This window comes from Ochotona princeps, chromosome 1 (assembly GCF_030435755.1).
Source record: "Ochotona princeps isolate mOchPri1 chromosome 1, mOchPri1.hap1, whole genome shotgun sequence".
Lineage (NCBI taxonomy): Eukaryota > Metazoa > Chordata > Mammalia > Lagomorpha > Ochotonidae > Ochotona > Ochotona princeps.
The window spans coordinates 48,179,859-48,196,920 of NC_080832.1; the positions used below are offsets into that span (position 1 = coordinate 48,179,859).

General features: G+C 34.3%; 1 protein-coding gene across 1 annotated transcript in view; it reads left to right on the plus strand.

Annotated features, from left to right (window-relative positions):
• The first annotated feature begins 6,744 nt into the window (after positions 1–6,744).
• HS3ST5 (heparan sulfate-glucosamine 3-sulfotransferase 5) overlaps positions 6,745–17,062 on the plus strand; it is a 183,452-nt gene continuing 173,134 nt past the window's right edge. Inside the window, exon 1 of the mRNA XM_004580309.3 lies at positions 6,745–7,013. The gene's annotated coding sequence lies outside the window, so the exon portion shown is untranslated. The remainder of the gene's footprint in view (positions 7,014–17,062) is intronic.

The window sequence follows — 17,062 nt, forward strand, 5'->3', positions numbered from 1 at the left end:
CCCAAAAAATAAATCTCCACTCAAAAAGTACTTAGTAAAAGTGTTGAACTTTTGCCTTAACTTTTTAAAGACAAAGGATGTTTAAAAGGAAATGTAAAATGTTTGAAAATATTACAGTAAAAATAGAAAATATCATGCCTGACTGTTAATGTAACTCAAGGTTTAGCTGAAGGGTCTCCTTGTCATGCAAATTATGAGTTCCTTTATTTTAAAAAAAGTTGAATAGAATTGTGATTATACACAGCTTTCTCTTCCATTTTTGGATAAAATAATAATACTCCCTTGTTCATTTCTAAGCATATAGAAACACAGCAACTTAGCTATCATGAGAGACAGAAAAAGCTCATGTATTTTAAAAAATGAATCAAAGTCTGATTATCAATATCAGTAACATAAAATACTATCTCCCTGCTAACTACATCAGTTCCTGTATGCAGCACAGAGGTTACATATTCTTAATCTTTAATACACTGATGCATAATTCAGAAAATAAAATATAAAGGAAAAATTAACACAAAGTCGTCTATGGTTCTAGAATCATTGTAAGACAATAGTTCACTCAGCAAATATTTGTATAGTGGCTATTTATGCACTTAGATGATGCTGAATGATAGGTTTCTAAAAGTGAGATGAACAGAAAAAGCCAATGGTACAGGGATGGGATGGTTAGAGATCAAAGCATAATGTTAGTTTTTGTTCTAAATCCTTAAAATATTTGAAGAAAGCAATGTGATTAATGTGCGTATTTTTAAAGCATTAGAGTTTTTGAGAAGAATAAATAAGGAAGAAATTTGTGATCAAAGACTGAAAAATACAGTGCAATACAAGGTCTTGGTGCTGTTCAAAGAGAAAAAAGACAAGAACATACAACAGAGCATAATATCTAGATTTGAAAACAGAGTAAAAAATTTTTTAAAATATTGATGTTAGCTACTGAGCTTTGGTGACAAAAGAAGGATAATCTACTCTGATTTCTGTTTTAAAGACTGCACACCTTGCTATTTCATCCCACTGATGGCCTGTAGTGCTATTTACAAAAATAAGGAGCCCCGTAGGAAGAGTATGCTTGAGACAGATGTTTTTATGAGTTCATTTGGAGACAAATTCTGTTTAAAGACTCTTCAGAATATGCAACTTGAGATATCAACTGTTCTGTTAGGACTCAAGTATGTGGATCCCTGCCACCCGTGCAGGAGATCTAGGTTGAATTCCACGATTCTGGATTTGACCTGGCATAGCCCTGGTCATTGTGGGTTTAGAAAAGTTAACCAATGAGTGTAAGATCTCTTTGTAACTTTCTTTGCCTGGTGGTCTGTCTGCCTTTCAATAAATAAATAATTATTCTAAACATATAGAAATAAAGGAATTTTTATTTTTAAAAATATTTTTGCTTATTTCTACTTTCTAGCAGATTCAGTGTAGCTCATAGATACAGTTTGGTAAACATAATGACTTTCCCTCCATCATTTCTTTGCCTTCTATCCTCCTTCCCTTTCCCTATTCCTTTTTTCCTTCCCTCCGTCCTTCACATCTCTCTTATTTTTTTTTAGATAATATTTTTAGTTTACATTGCAGGCAAGGGCATAATTGTCTACCAAATAAAAGAATTCAACACATAAAGTTAGGGGAAATATAGACATGGACTATAAACAGTTTTGAAGACAACACAGATTACTTAGCTATAATAATACATCATCCTTAATTGTTTGTCAGGTTATAAAACAAAGTTTAACAAAGGTATATTTATAGCAATACTGATATATGCCAGCATTTTTTTTTGTTTTCTGATTTTGTTCTTTTGATTTAGTTCACCAACAAAGGGGTGAATATGCTGTATTTGTTTTTCTGTGTTTAACTTATTTTACTCGATGTGTAAAAAAATAAGAAAAAATTTTAAAGCCACAATGAACTGTTACATCAAGCCTTTCAGAATGTCTGTTATCCAAAATCCAGAAAGTAATAAATATTGGCAAGGATGTGGAAAAAGAAAATACTTATCCACCATTGTTGGAATGAAATCACTGTAGAAAGCAGTGTAGAGATTATAGGGAAAAAAAAAATATATATATATATACAGCCTTACCAATGGTCCTGCAATCTCACTACTGGGTGTATACCCAAAGGTTGTGAACCTACACCACCATGTTTGTAGCAGCAAGTTCATAGTCATCAAAATTTGGAATCAACCCAGGTATCCATGAGCACATGAGTGGGTAAGAAAATGTTATATATTTTCACAGTGGAATGTTACTCACCATAAAAGCAAATGAAATCCTACCTTTTGCATCAAAATGGATGCAAAAGATCTTTCATGCAAGTAACAGGTCATTTATGCTTAACCAAAAATCTATGGCCTTATATGTAACTGAAAATTAATTAATTGATTAATAATTAGTCAATTAATTAATATCAGCAACCCTCTACCATGCAGCAAAAGAAGACAGCATGCTCAGAAATTCCTGCTCTTTTATACCTCTGTTCCAGTTCTGTGCTATTTACTTAATTTGGGGAATAGTGCCCTCTCATGGCACAAAATGGCTGCCAGAAGACTACATTTTAACATGCTTATAACTAACAAGAAGCAAGAGCAACGAAGTTGTTTTCTTAAATAATAGAGGGAAAAAGAACACACCAGCAGGGACCCATTGATTGTGAGTTAATGTGCTCATTCTTCTAATTATAGACAGAAATTGAGATAAAGTGATTATTTAAGTTAACTATGCGGCCTCTCTGGAAAGGAAACAGATTCTCCTACCAAACCACATACATTCTTACACAAGGGGATAGAAATTCTAAATAGATCTGAATTACGAAGAGCCTGAAGTGATAAATTCAAGACATTGGACATATTCCAATAGAATAAAGGTAGCTCACATGTTTGCATGGGAAGACTAGTAGTATCCAATCAATATTTTAAGTCTTAAGACAATTGCATTACATGCTGCACTTTTTATGGAAAAAAAAGAATTCTGTTAAGGAGTCTGTGAATATAGTTTGAGATGACTTAATGGAAAACATTGGGGAAATTCTGTAAGACATAGGCAAAGATATCTTGGAAAAGCACAAGCATAAAGCAAATATAAGCAAATGATATTCTATAAGACTAAGAAGCCTATGCACTGCAAAGGCAGCCATCGACAAAATGAAGAGGCAACCAACAGAATGGAAGAAAATATTTGCAAATTATGCAACTGATAGAGGAGTAACAATCAGGATGTATAAAAAGCTGCAGAAATCAACAACAACAAAACAATCCAGCTAAGAATTGAGCGAAGGACATGAATGACTAATTCTCAAAGAATGAAATACAAGTGGACAATAAATACATATAAAATGATCAGGATCACTAGCCATCAGGAAAACACGATTAAAAAACACAGGGGGGCCCGGCGGCGTGGCCTAGCGGCTGAGGTACTCGCCTTGAACGCTCCGGGATCCCATATGGGCGCCGGTTCTAATCCCGGCCACTCCACTTCCCATCCAGCTCTCTGCTTGTGGCCTGGGAAAGCAGTTGAGGACAGCCCAATGCCTTGGGACCCTGCACCTGCATGGGAGACCGGGAGGAGGTTCCTGGTTACCAGCTTCGGATCAACACAGCACCGGCCATTGCGCTCACTTGGGGAGTGAATCATCGAACGGAAGATCTTCCTCTCTGTCTCTCCTCCTCTCTGTATATCTGACTTTGTAATAAAAATAAATAAATCTTAAAAAAAAAAAAACTCAGGGAAATGCAAATAAAGTGTCTATCCAAAATAAACAAAACAATAAATGCTGGCCAGGATTTGGGGAAAAAGCTTCCTAATCCCTTGTTTGTGGGAATGGAAACTCATTATAACCAATATGGAAGATTTAAATTCTCTCCTATCACCCAGCCATCCCAATCCTGTGAATTTACCAAAACATAATTATATCAGCGTATGAGAAAGTTATTTGCACCCCCATGTTTATTACAGCTCAGTTCAAAATAGCTAAGCTATGGAATCAACACAGATGCCCATAAACTGTTGACTGAATGAAGAAAATGTGGTGGTAAAAATACACTATGTAACACTTACTCAGCCGTAAAAAAAAAAATCCTGTATTTTGCAACAAAATTAATGCAACTGGAAACAGTTATGCTTAGAAAAATAATTCAGTCTCAAAATAATAAATATATGTTTTATCTGCTACATATCAGGGAATATAGAATACAAAAACTGTAGGAACGATATGGACATTTTGGGATAGGATTGTAGTTGTTAACCTATGTTAAAACTCCAGTATGTGTGACTGATTTCTTGTTATATTTTAACTTTTTATTTGTTGAACTTTGTAATTAGTAACAAATTAAGTCCATAATATAGAGTGAATTAAAACTGTGACTGAAAATACTGCTTAACAGATGGGAGGGTTGTAAGACGAGATGTTGGAAATGAAGCAAAGGAGAAGCAAGGGAAATGTGATTCTCGAACTGTACATATGAAATCATAAAATGTGTTCTCTGTATTAATAAATATAATAAAGAAAATGGAATTGTGAAAATCAAGTGAAAAGAAATAGTGAACTTTCAGAATGTTATTTAGCAACAAATATTGGCAAAGGAAGAGAGTAGTGAAGTGATATGAAAAGTGTTTAAAAGCAAGAATCCATAGGAATCAGCAATCTAACAAAAATGAGCTATGAGAGAAATTGCTATCATTTCTACTGAGATCTGAAGTAAGGTGATAGTGTTCAAACCACGGCCAAGAAGAGGTCCTGCTTTTCCTGTCCAAATACTGAACCCTCTTTTTCTAAAGCTGGCCTGAACTCAACTCCGTGTTCCCTTTGTTTTAACTAGTTACCTTCATGTTGTGTTTAATGATTCTGCAAATGCATAACTTTCCTAGGAATGACAAAAGGTGACTTCCTACTTACTGGTAAGGGCCATCCTTGACCCCACAGCATCAAACCAACCTTTCCTTGTAGATTGCAGGGAGTTAAAAAAAAAATGGATATCACTACAGCCATTGAGGTGGGCACTTATGAGCACTTTTTGGCAAATATTTTTGAGGATTTTGTCAAAAAGTGATTCTATTAATGGGAACTGATAGCCTGATGATTTAAACAAATATAATTCCAAGAGGAAAGAGTTAGTACAATTGGTATAACAGTTCATCACAACACATCCTATATCCTATGGACTGAGTTTCAGTCCCAGCATGTTCTCAATTCCTGCAAATACAATAACCTGGGAGGCATCAGGTCATGGCTGAAGAAACTGAGGCCCTGCCATTTGTATGGGTGACTTAATGGAGGTCCTTGTTCTTGGCTTTGATTTGGCTTGGTCACAGATATTGTGGGTATTTGCATAGTGAACTACTGGATGAAACCCACCACACACCACACACACCCTGGCATGCTGTCTCTCGCTTTCCTTGTCAAAGACAGATTTCTGTTTTTAGACTCACATCATGTCCAAAAATCATGGTAACAAATAGGCACTGTGACTCCAACTATCACTTTCCAATTTAAGACAAGCAACTATGTGAAAGAGAAAAGAGAAGCCAGAATATTTACACTTATTAAAAAAAAGGAAAAATCTAGAATTTCATACCCAGAATACTTATAACTTATGAGCCAGAATAGGATGGCACAGCCATACTTTACACTAGAGAAAACTAGAAAATCAAGCAGTTGATTGTTCTCTATTTGTGTGACAAAAAAGAAGATAGTTGGGAATAAATGTTGGGTGTGTAAGCAAAAATGAGATCTTTTGTTAAATAGTGGATTCTCTGCTTGTGTGAGTATTACACACTTGTCATTTTATATTTAATTTGTTGTTTTCCTTTACATTTGCTTCTTCTACTCTGTAGTACCATACATATATGAACAGTTACCAATATTCAAAATAGATATTTTATTTCCTTTTTCTATTAAACATTACCAGTTTCTGTTAAATTCACTCAACAGAGAATCAGTAATTTTTGTTTTCCTGAATAGGCACCGTATATTTAATGGAATAAAAAAAAAACCTTACTATTGTTGATACCTAATTATCTTGGCAAGAACTACCTATGTGAGATATAGCAAAAATACAAAATGATTCTGTGAGGCCTTAATAAAACTTATGTTATCTTTTAGAATATTGTTGAATTTTATGTGCAGATAATTTCCAGGGCTGGCCTTGTGGTACCGTGAGTTAATCTGCCACCCACCACCCATGATTCAGGGGCGTCCTATGCGAGGGAGCACTGGGTTGAATCCCAGCTGTTTCACTTCTGATACAGCTCCCCACCAAAGCACCTGAAAAAGAAAAGCAGTTGACAATGCTAAAAGTGCTTGGAGTCCCTAAACCCAAATAAAAGACCTGAATGGAATTTCAAGTTTCTGGCTTTGGCTGGGGATTTCCCCAACTGTTGTGCTAATTTGAGGATGGGCCAATGGATGTACTCTACTGTCTGTCTGTCTCTCTCTGCATTTCAAATAACTAAATAAATCTTAAAAAAAAAAAAAAAACACCTGGATTAAGAATCATTGACAAGAGACATCTTCAACCTGACTTAATAAAACAGTCATCACCAAATTGTAGCACCTGCATATTAGCTATAATTTTTTTTTACTATATCACTTGATGCAGTGTTTAGAAAACTAGGCAATTAAAGACAATAAAATTCAGAAAATTCTCTATAAGCATCATCATCGTGCAATTCTGACTTCACAATAATATGAAACTTTAAATGACATGTGAGCTAAATCAGGGATCAGGAAACTCAGGCCAAGTTTAAATTTAGTAACACTGCTAGTTAACTGAAAATAACCTTCTCCCTAGCCGATTCTCTGTGAATTACAGGTGACCGACCTTTTGCTCTTCTGTTCTCTTTAGAGATATTCAAGCGTTCCCTGGTTCAGCATCAGTGTATTCTGTTCTGAGCTGCAATTCTGGTGTCTGCTTGGTCAATATTAACTCCCCTGGAAGTTAAAGGGATAATCCACACATACATTCTTTGAAGTTTCCATCACAAATTTTTCAGAGATTTCTGGATCAAGATTTAAAGGTAAGTGAATTTTTTTTTTGGTATAACTCATCTTCTCTGTAACTTTTAATTACCTCAAAGATGAGTAATATATTTTACTAGAATATACATAAAATAAAAGCAGTGATTTAATGTAAGAAACATAGCTACTTATATGCAGTTCTACACCAAAAGAAATCTTAAATAAAATAGAAATTTAACTTATATCCTGTTCATGTAAATTCCAGAAAGGCACAGTGGGAGTCTTCATATTTCATCATCAACATCACACTACTAAAAAAATGACACACAGTGGCTTTTGCTCTCTGTTGGTCATTCTGTGCATGTATTCACATTGTGTAGAATTTTTTGCCCAGAAAATATCAAAAAGCAAAAATAACCCCTTGACAAAAAATAATATATATTCCTTAAGTGCCAACTAACTACATCATTAGCTGTGGTATTACACATAGGATATTGAATATTGTCACAGGAATAAAATATTTTATTTCAAGTAGTGAAAGTTAAAGATTGACAGAATTAGACAACAATAATTAAATTCATTGTCATTTATTATCAGAATTATTTTAGTGAAAGTATTGTTACATCTGAACATAAAATTCTAAAATTTTAATATATAACCTCATAAAAATCCCAAAATGTATAGAGTACAAATTTTTTACTAAACATGGTCTCCAAGTAGGATTTCCTAAACTTTTACATGCAAATCTTTCATATCTCAACTTCAGAAAAACATGGAAACAGTTCTTCCATTCACTCTGTCTTGCCTTCTTTTCTTTTTTATATGTGCAGAACAGGTGGAGAGAGAAAAAATTACAATGTATTTTCAGGCAACCTGAAATAGTCTCAATGCTCAGGCAATAAAATATCCAACAAGAATATATTATAGGAACTTAATAGAATCATAGAAATAATAAAATATTAGAGCTCTAAAGGACTCTTGGGATCTTGTAGTGCAATCTCCTGAACTTTTACAGCAGCTTTTCTATTTCATACTTGCCATAAATGAAAGTCTGATACCACTAGCAGTAACTACAGGATGGTCAGATATGCCACACACAATGAGAAAGTAAGCCAGTGTTTCCCAGTAATGATTTCTTGAGTACAGGCAATAGAAGAAAATACCCCAATGAAACAAAAGTCAAAAAAGTAAGGACAATTTCTAAGTTCCCATAAACATTTTAAAATTAGTTGCTATTGGACCCAGCACAATGGTTCAGTGGCCAAAATTCTCTGCTTGCGAGTGCCAGGTTCTCATGTGGGCGCCAACTCGTGTCATGGCCTCTCTACTTCCCATCTAGCTCCCTGCTTGTGGACTGGGAAAGCAGTAAAGACTGGTCCAATGCCTTGGGACCCTGCACCCATGTAGGAGACCCGGATGAGGCTCCTGGCTGCTGGTCAGCTCAGCTCCAGCTTTTGCAGCCACTTGGGGAAAGAACCAGCAAACAGGATATTTCTGTTGTCTCCTCTCTGTGAATCTGTCTTAGCAATACAAATCACTCTTTAAAAATAATAATAAAATAAAATAAAATTAGTGGTTATCTTAGTTATCAGTAAATAACCTTGCAAGTCATTACTCTATATAAGAAATCAGAATTTAGCTTTATTGCAGTGTGGGTCAGCTTTGCCTTGAAATTACTTGGAGGGGAAAGAACTCCAAGTGACATACAGTCTGAGAATAGCAGAGCCATCGAGAGATCATCAGTAGGGAAAGCAGATGTGCGTGTGAGAGAGGCTCCAGAGAATATTAGTGTCACTATGAAACAAAGTAATAATGAGATGTGTGTTATCCAAAAATATCATAACGTGGTTATTAGTTTTAATTTAGTTGGTAAGTCATTAAAATTTATATAGTAAAATAATTACTAACGTCAAAAATTTTCCATAACAACTAGAGATAAAAGCATGTTATGATGTGTTTCCACTTTGGTATTTAAAAAGCTACAGATACACAGAAAATTAGAAGTTAATTCATTAATTAATATATTGATGATTACCATCAGCTAGTGTAATTATACCTGATTTGTATTGCTTCTCAAAGTTTGTAAAACTTACATTTTATAAAACTTACCTTCTGTAAAACTTACTTTCTGTATTATTATCATAACTCCAATATATTTCTAAAGTTTTGGGAATATATTCAGTTACCTGGAAAATCCGCTGAAATGGAACTATGAGGGACTCCTGGTAATGATTATTTAAAGGAGGATAATGTAAGGCTCTTCCATCTAGCTTTATTAAACTTACATAAATGCTAAAATACTACCACCAGTGAGAACAAAATAACTTTCAAGTATAATTCTTCATTAGTGAAAACTTGAACTGCAGAACAATTATTAATGTTTCTCCTTCATTAAATAATAATTTTTTTCAAATTAGAATTATTAATTATTTGGAAATAATTTCATTTCTGATATCATGTGCATCCAGAACTTTTATATCTAGAATAGTTTGCTTCATTGAGAGAATCATTGTCTCTGTTTGGTTACATTAGTGTTAACACGTCTTTGTCTTTAAATCTCTAGTGTGACATACGGTTAGTCTCATCATTATTACCACCAGCTGTGGTTGGCCTGTGATTTTTGCTCATTTTCTCTGAATCCAAAGTAATTAGCTCTTCCATTTAATGACAATATTTGCTAATGGGTTTTTAGGGCCAAATTCTGCTGAAAAGGAGTGGGTGGTGTTTGAAGATAGAGTCTATACCTCATGTTTTAAACATAAGCTGTGCAATTCTGTTTCAGAATTATGAGTTAAAGAATTTGAGGTAGGAAAGCTAAATCTACATTTATCTGAAGTTTCTCATTTCAAGAAATAGAAAATAAAATTGACAGTTTACGTAGATAAGTAACAAGCCTTCTGAATGTTTTCTGATAGCAGCTCTTCTGTGTGTTTCATTCCTTGATTGGAACAGGGGAGGAAATGAAATGATCAGTATCAAACAGGTATTAGAGACATTCTTTTATGGGAAAAGGCACACACTGAATCATTAAGGGCAGTGAAACTGTTTTGATCTTATATTTTTGAGGGACTCAGTGAAGTCAAAAGAAACTTGTCCAAAAGTCACTGGAATTCAGTTTGATTCAGCCTCCTGATAGAGGGCTGAACTTAAAGGAAATCTCTCTACCTTTCCCTACCCCTCAGTTCTTACATCTTAAATAAGGCTTTTCCACCAGATAATTCCAGTGGTCCATCAAGCCTAAACTATAGCTCTAACTAACTGTAAGAGTGGTTGAGGAATATACAAGCAAAATGCAATAACTTGAGTTAACTGAATAAATGAAGCAATGCATGCACCAGAAGGTCCTTTGGGTGTGGTTTGCTTGAAAATCATTCTTTTAATGGCTCATTACTTGTATGTTGGAGAAGAAAATTATTTGAAAAGTATTATGAAAAAGAGACAATAGGCATAAAAAGTGAAATTTTACCCTTTGCAACAAAATGGTCCCAACTGGAGGCCATTATGCTTAATGAAATGTGCCAGTTACAAAAGGATAAATATCATATGTTCTCTGTGATATAAGGCAATATACATGCAAAATACAAAACAGGTAGATATATACATAGTAAAGTATATACATTTATTTTCATAAATGAGCTGTATAATGTAGACAAGCAATAAAGGAAGTGACAATACATTGCAGTATGCACCTCTACTCCAAGTCAAAGGAGGACTCCCAATGAAACGGTTAAATATATCTTGTCAGTTTGCTACTAGATTTTTCTATCATTACCTATACCTACAATGCCGTGATACATTTAAACAACACAATGTTAAGCTGTTAACTTTAACAATGTTAAACTTGTAACAGTTACTGAAGGACTGTACAACAACCATTAAAGACAAACCTAGAGATGACATCAAAACTATTGCAAAAGAACTGATTGTAAGTATTGATAGAATGTAACCCTAAAAATAAATTTAAAATAAGTAGATAATGGTGGGTTTCTGGCTTAGTGGTTCAGATGCTGTCTAAAATTCTTGAATCCTGGGTTGGAGTGTGTGGGTACAATTCCAGCCTAAAGTCTTGATTCAAGCTTCCTGATGATAAGGATGCAGGAAGTTAGCAATGATGGATCCATAAGGGAGTTCTTGTACATAAATTAAATTCTTGAATAAAATATAAAAATTAAACTAAGTTAAATAAATGTAGAGATTAGGGTGACAGAAGAGAAAACGGAAGTCTAATGTCCTGGGAATGTGGAATTAAAAGCTGAGGCTACACAGCAGAAAATAGTGATGCATATTGTATTAGGTGATAGCTGTATTCCAGTCGCAGTATGTAGGGGTCAGTGGACGTTCTTCAAATGTGGCAAAATTCTAGGAATAAGAATAATTTGACTACAGCGAAAGATAATAAGAAAATTATTGCTACAGTTCATCATATAGTTAGTAATTAACTGGATAAACTGGAAAAAATATGCTATTTCACTTATTCATGATAGAGAAGTTTTAAATGTTTTAAAGACATAAAAAACATGTTTAATACTGGTTCTATGTTACAGGTTACACTGGAAACTACAAACATTATTAATTATAAGAAAACACATCCCTACTAATTATTTTTTAAACTACAGACATGCAAAGAAAATAGACAATGTGTTAAAAGACTTTCAAAGCCTGCAGCTTAAAATAATATGACAGAACATTTCTGCCACATCTCACATCAAAAAAAAATTTTAAGTACACTTAACTTTTTTTGAAACAAAATATTCCCAAATTGGATCACATCACAAAAGTCAACTTTTAGGTGTGTGCAAGTATACAACCAAAACAGTGTTTCAAAGTTTTAAAGTGAAAGCCTTGTAAAGGTTTATGAGACAAACACAACCTAAAGAAATTAAAAATTAAAAGCTTAGTCTGATTGGGCAGATGTTGTGGTGGACTTGGGGTGTCTATATTTCATATTGTGGAGTCTAGGGGTGGGTACCTCTTACTCTTCTAATCCGTGTTCCTACTAACACCTACCCTGCGAAAAGCAACTTGTGGCTCAGGTATTTAGATCTCTGCCGCCCACAGGGAGAGCTGAAATGAGCTCTCTATTCCTGCCTAGATCTGGCCCAGTCTTGGTGGTGGTATGCAATTGAGGAGTGAATCGGTAGAGGAAAGATTAGATCTGACCCCATAGTATTAACTGGGGCAAGACAAGACATCCATAATGAGTGCTTTTGTGTTTAATACGTACCTAAGGTGTGTAATTGTGAATAAATAATAGCTTTAACAGCTACCATAGGAGTTTGTTCAGCAGATCAGCTTCTAACAACACCTCCAGTGAAGGAAATGGTCTGTGTTCATATGATGGCTTACGTCTAAAAAGTCATCTTCGGCATGACAAGGCAAAATATTTATATTAAAATTGTTTTCAAGAGAACTATTGCTGTTTCAAAGGTGAGTAAAGCTACCTTTCAACTAAAAAGTGAAGCACTTGACTAATTCATGGAATTTATTTTATCTTTGACAAAAAAAGGGGTAAAGAGTACAAACGTTCACTAAAATATAAATGCAAGCACAAAACTCATCCTGTTCGGAAACAAAAGAGGGATGAACATTCACCCCCCCATCCCAAACAGGTATTCTTAACAGCAGGATATAATTTTGGAGTTTTACAGTCAAGAGGTTGCTGCTGAGCCAAAATTCTCATGCAATTTAAGAATGCAGATTATAATAATTTTCCTATCCTCCTCACAGCAGGTTGCCTGCCTTCATTTTACAGACTTCTAAGTTCAGTGTGAAACAACTAGGTAAATTCAGGTCGAGGTGACACATCTTTCGAACATAGTCTCATTAACTCAACTTAGTTATAATGTAAAGCCGCTTAGCTTTGTAAATGAAATGGAATACTGTTGGATTGCTTTTCTAATGTAATACCTATTTGTAATAAATGCAAAATGGCTCATGATGGCAGACTGTAGAGCATGCATGCTTATTTTTTTTCTGACCTAAAACTATGAAGAAATATCATATATGTTGGCATATGACACTCCCATTATGACAAGAGGAAATTATTAAGAAATGAAAATTTAATGTCTTTGGCTTTATATTACTCCACTATACAAGTTTTAAATGAAGCTATTATATTTTATAGCAGCATTTCTCCCAGATAGCACAGTGATCCTAATTTACATAAATTTTCTCCCGTTTGATTCTCTCTACTCATGCTCAATTGTGAAAGCTAAAATTTTCTTTCATTGTTTGAGAATATTTAAATTTCTGAGATATCATTGCTTGTCGAGTGATACTAGAATAATTATATCTGTATTAGTGCAGCTTGAACTATGTAAATCACACATTACCACAAAATAGGTTACTAAGATATTGATCTTATCCTTTCATTAAATTTCATCAAGTTGGCTAAAGTTAAATAGATGAGTGACGTAGCCCACATTATGCAGTTACAGAGTCTATCTACATGCCCTTTGCTTTTCATACTTGCTGGTTTTGCGTGAGTGTGGACCATATGTGCTGTGCGAGAGATCATCCCTAGCCAACATTCTCCAGTGTCATGACTGACAGTCATAACAGAAAGACTAAATGTCTGTCCAGTCTAACTGGCCAGATAGTATAGTTGTTATGCACTGTGATTTCAGCTGAGAACTAAGATCCATACATTGATATATTCTAACTTAATGCATACTTCATTTCTTCATCAGTTAAACAAATATTTGCTTAATAACAATTTAACAGTCTGCTCAAGACTTGAAGTGCAACATTGACCCAAACAGACAAAAATCCCTGTTTTCATAGATGTATTCTCTTGGAATGTGTAAGAAAATAAACATAACTCAAGCACATAAGTTGGCAATGGAGTATCAGGGATTGTGATAAAAAGCAAAAAAAAAAATGTAAACAAAAGGTAAATCGGTAATAAACAAAGTGGGAGGATGTAGGAAATGGTATCCTACTGAGCGCTGTTAGTAGCAGCTCTTCTAGCAGATATTTTTTCTGTATGCAATCTAATTTTTTAAAAATCAGAATATATGTTAAAAAATTGGAATAGATGTATTGTAGCTCACATTGTGAAATTATTATGAAACAACTGCCATACAGTTTTTTGTTTACTAAGACACATATATTGATATTCACATTTCCAACATTTTTTTAAAAAAAGATTTATATATTTTTATTTGAAAGGTAAGATTTCAGAGAGAAAGAGAACCAGAGAGAGAGAGAGAATCTGATCTTCTGGTTTATTCTCCAATGGCCAGAGCTGAGCTGATCCAAAATTGGGAGCCAGGAGCTTCTTCCAGGTCTCCCATGTGGGGTGCCAGATCCCAAGGACTTGGGCCCTCATCCACTACTTTCTCAGGCCATAAGCAGGAAGCCCAATCAGAAGTATAGCGTTGGGACACACACTGACTCTCATATGGCATGCATGGACCTCAGGGTGAAAGATTAGCTTGCTATGCCACCCCACCAGCCCCCACTTCAGACTTTCTCTAAGAGTTTTCCCAAATAAAAGCAATAGATTCGGTGTTTTAGCTTTGGTGTCTTTTGCTTGGTTTTATTATGAGTGGTCTAAATGGCAAGTTATCTACTAGCAATATTGAAGGATTTCTAAAATGATCCAAAAAACTTTAAAATGCTAAATTTAAATGTCCTACTTTTGCATGATACTACATAACTCACAGAACAATTCTTGTCAAATATCAGCTCAGAAGGACCCAGTGTCAAGTCAAAGTATGTTAACTTTTGGAGTTATCGCAGTTTTTGCAAATATCTAGTTATAGCACCATTAGATAAAATTCCTACTTGATCCTTACAGAAGTGAGGACTGAATCCGGAACTTCAAAACATCTTTTAAACAGCTTATGTTTACCAGTGACTTAGTTCATTTTATAATAGCATCATAAGATTATCATGTACATCCTGAATTACTAATACTATAGAATTAGACTTTGGAACTGAAACTGATCCCCTAAGTCCCAATCCAGTTGCCCTTATTTTAGAGTTACAAAAACTGAGTTCCAGAGAGCAATTAATTTGTGAAGGTTATATTGTTCATTCATGTCCAAGAAGTCAGTTGGTCATAGAACTGGGATGAAAACTCATTCTTGTATATCCCAACCTGGTACATTTTTCAGTACATCACTCTACCTAATCATTTCCATTGTAAAGATAATACTTCTCCTAAAATAAGGTCAAATTGATCATTTATTCACACTTGATAAGGTGATATGATCAGTGAACATGCCTAAGCTTTGGGAAGCAACCTCACTTACTCCATAACCTTTCAGCACCACAGGAATATGTGACTTTGTCTTTAGTGGAGAAATCTTCTGAATTTTTTCTTTAAAGAAATTCAAGCCACAGAATCACATTGATTAATAAATATTACACAATGAAAGATAAATATTGCTCATCGATGAATTGTGGAGGAACATTGGTAGGTACCAAGTGCTGAGTTTGGAAAACAGCTTAGGTAACATCTACGCCCAAGGTTCTTCGGAGTCATCAGCAAATGATATCAAGTCATGTGAAAACTGCCTGAGCCCTCATAAGGGACAGTTATGTAACACACTGCAAAATTATTTCAGCAGATTTAATAGAGCACAGAGGCAGTATATTTAGAACACAAAGAAACATATTGAAGAATCTCTGGTAGGCCTAGGGAGTTTCATATGCATAAAAGTGAAACAATTAAAGCAATATCTATTTTTGAAGATAGTTTTTAATTTACGCATTATGATGCATCATAAAAAATTGTGCATTTAGTTCTTGTAAACGGATTTTAAATTTCCTTGAAGTGAAAGATATACTCATGGCTTTATAGAATAATAAAGTGGGGGTTTCTAATTCCACAGAATAGTATTTTCATGTGTCTTTCTGGGTATATCATTTATTAAGCCAATGTAATTTAAATTTTAAGTAAATGAAAAACTATATCAAACACTAGATATAGCTTTCTAAATGATTGATGAGCATGATTATGGAAAACAGCTGTAAACACCCAGGGTCTAGAAGCTTAATGAGTGCTTTATGAACTTTTCAAGGTTTTGATGGTTTTATCTCATAATACATGAAGAGAAAAACAAATAATTCACCAAGCTTTTACTTCTGTTACTGCGTATTTGTAAATTGTATAAAACTAAGAAGCTAAAAGCTATATCTTCAGACTATTTTCTTGCCTTTAACACCATTCAATGAAAGTATTCTATTAAAAAGCTCATTGAAAAGTATGATTTAAATCTACATCTGTAATAGATAATTACTAGCATTCTGAAATTGGGTGTTTAGGTGAATTTTTATTGTTTTCTGTAACCACAATGACAGTTACACTTACAAAAGTAACATATTTGAAATTACTAATGAAAGGAGATCTATGACAATAACTAATATGTGCTTCCTTTGGTTGACTGAGTTTATTTTGTGTGGAATCCTTGATGGTGTCCTTGTAAATTTTAGCCCTTTCTGTTCCCTCTCCCATTTATCTCTATGAATATGTATGTGATTTGGAAGGCAACAATACTTTTTTGCATAATCTTTTCCTAAAGGGACATTTTTTCCACTATTAATCACTTTTCAGATGATTGGTCCTCTGATGAACAAGGGGATTAATGGGCCACAAATACCCCATAACCTTATATAGTTCAAGAGTGTTATAACTTGCCTCTTGGGCTTGGTAAAATTGAACATACCTATGCCGCTTTCATTGTGTTTTTGTGCATTATGTAAATTGGTAATTATGAAAATAATGTGATTGAAACTATGGCTAGACAGAGAATATAGCGCAATATAATATCTAAAAATATATGAGGTGGAAATAGTGCCTTGGGCTGTCACATTTATTGTATTTGCATTGACATACTTTTGTCTAGTGATTAAACTTGCATAATGGTTCCACTGTGGAAAGTAGAATTGTTCTCAATAATTCTGGTTAGCAAAGACATTCCAGAAGCAATTTCAATGTATTTGGGGAAGGAAACCACCAAGATATAAAAAATCAGATTAAACAAGATTGAAAAATAAATGTTTATGGATTGGCATGGCCACTATAAATTCTCCATCTATATTTGATATGTAAAGAAGCTCTATGCTCTCTGAAGTTTAAGCAATCAATCAGTACGCACAC